We start from the raw sequence: 2,503 nt of genomic DNA, 5'->3' as shown, positions 1-2,503 counted from the left end.
TAGTTCCCCGACCAGGGATTGAACCTGTGCCCCCTGCAGTGGAAGTGTGGAGTTTTAACCACTGGACCGCCAGGGAAGTCCCTGGGCCTTTCCTGATAATCCATTCTTTGCAACGCCCAAGCTCTCATCCTCATCTCTGTTTCATCGCCAACCTTCAAGGCTTATCTCAGTTGCCTCCCCACCTTGCTGAAACCTCATCACACGCCTGAGGCTTCATCTGTGGCATATGCACAGAAAGGTACTTGTATTTGAACTTGTGACTTGCATGCTACTTGAGTCCCTGGGCCCAGTAGATGCCTGGTGTATCAAACTGAGTGTGGGCAAATGCTGACTCCATGCTCCCTGGCCCTGTGTCCCAGCCACTTCTGGCCCATTACAGCCTTGCTTTCTCTCCTCCGTTTTTTAAATTTTTATTTATTTATTTTTTGGCTGCGTTGGGTCTTTGTTGCGATGCACGGGTTTCTCATTGCAGTGGATTCTCTTGTTGCGGAGCACGGGCTCTAGGCTCGTGGGCTTCAGTAGCTGCGGTGCATGGGCTCAGTTGTTGTGGCGCACGGGCTCAGTTGCTCTGCAGCGTGTGGGATCTTCCCGGACCAGGGCTCGAACCCGTGTCTCCTGCATTGGCAGGCGGATTCTTAACCACTGCGTCACCAGGGAAATCCTCTCCTCTTTTTAATCAGACACAGGCAATACATTTGACACAGAAGGAACTACCCTCCTCCCCCAACCCTCACTTATTTTATGTTTTGTTGGAGGCAAAAGCAAATTTCCAAGATTCAAGTCAATACCAATTTCAAATTATTTCTGCCAGTTGGAAAAGAAAACTTTGAAAAATACATGTGACTTTTTTTTTTCAACTTGGGGAAAAAATTTGAAAGCTATAGCCTTTCAAGGAAACAGGATACTTTAAGAAAAAAAACAAAAAAACACCAGCCTGGCTTTATGTAGTTCAATCCTGTCAAGCTAATCTAATCTTTTGTGACAAAGCAACAGACCTGGTAGATCAAGGGGGAAAACAATAGTTGGAATTTATCTTTGCTGCCTTCAAAACTTTTGATTCCTGGGCCCCAAGATGAGAGAGAGCCAGTTCTAGCTGGGGAACAGAAGTGGCCTCTTTAGGGGGTCAGCCTTGAGCCCAGAGGTCCTGAACATCGCCTAAAAGGGCCAACCGACAGAAAAAGGGAACATATTCAAAGTCAGCATTAATCTCAAGGTGGCGTCGGGGGTGTCGATGAATAATCAGCAAGAAAAGTAACACTGGCAATTACTTAAATGATCAACACAGGTGTGCAGGCTTGACTAGAAGAGAGTTCACGTTTGGGGAAATCCACATCATCAGTACAGCTTTAGGCTAAGAACAGGAGACTGGTATGAAGCTACATAGCACGTAGGAATCCTGCAGTCCTAAATTTGCATTAACTGTGTCCCCTTCCAAACTCCACGGCTAAAGATGGGAAAGAGAATTTGGACAACATTCAAGGGAGAGCCACAGAGGTAATTCAACTAAGGCTGGGACATGGGAATTGAAGACTTCTACCAAAAAGTTAAATGAATTTGGTTTATTGAATTTAGAGATGGACAACCTTATAAGGGCAGTAACAAACAAGAATAGAAATAGGTTTAAGTTATAACACATGAGAATAAAATTAAATGTAAAGAAGACTTTCCTTAGTCTTAAGATTGTTGAGTGGGTTGTTAAAGTAGAACAGATCTCTGTAGGATGGTTGGAGGGTGCTAGGGGTTTACTGATGGGCAGACCCCGAGAACCCCTGAAAATAAGTCTCCACCCCACATTGTTCTGAGGTTACTTCAAAGTACAGTTGACCCTTGAACAACACAGGTTTGAAATGCACAGGTCCACGTATACATAAATTTTTTTCAGTAGTAAATACTACAGTACTACACAATCCAAGGTTGGTTGAATCAGCAGATGGGGAATTGCGGTTAAGGAGGAACCACGGATACGGAGGGCTGACTATAAGTTACACGTGGATTTTTGACTACACGGAAGTCGGGGCTCTAACCCCCGTGTTGTTCAAGGGTCAACTGTTCTTAAAATCCAAAATGGAAAATAAGAGGCAGCCGGTGCCTCCAGTGTTATAATGGCTTCAGGTTTAGTTGTCATTTATAAAAAGAAATTCAAACACAGAATGAAGCTGCTCCTTAAGACCGGTGTTGGGGACACTAGCAGTGAGCCAGCACTATCCTGTATGTGGGTACAGTGCAGATTTGAGCTGTGGTGCAGCCAGACAACACACAGGTAATGGGATTCTTTCTATCCCCCCACTTTCACTATCAACAAGCTCCTGATAAAGTCTCTAATCTAAGAAGATGGTAACATTGGAAATTTGAGTGTAGGGCAACCAAAGCTATCAATGTCTGCTCCTGAACACTATCCCGTTCAAACATTTCTCTTCGAGGTGTGATGTGGCATGGAGAGAAAAAAGAACACAGTGTCCCTGCGACACTGCTGATAACTAATAATCACGCAGTCATTTGTAGG

Source organism: Mesoplodon bidens (genome assembly GCF_964165515.1).
Source record: "Mesoplodon bidens genome assembly, chromosome: 16".
Taxonomy (NCBI): Eukaryota; Metazoa; Chordata; class Mammalia; order Artiodactyla; family Ziphiidae; genus Mesoplodon; species Mesoplodon bidens.
This window is presented reverse-complemented; position numbering follows the sequence as displayed.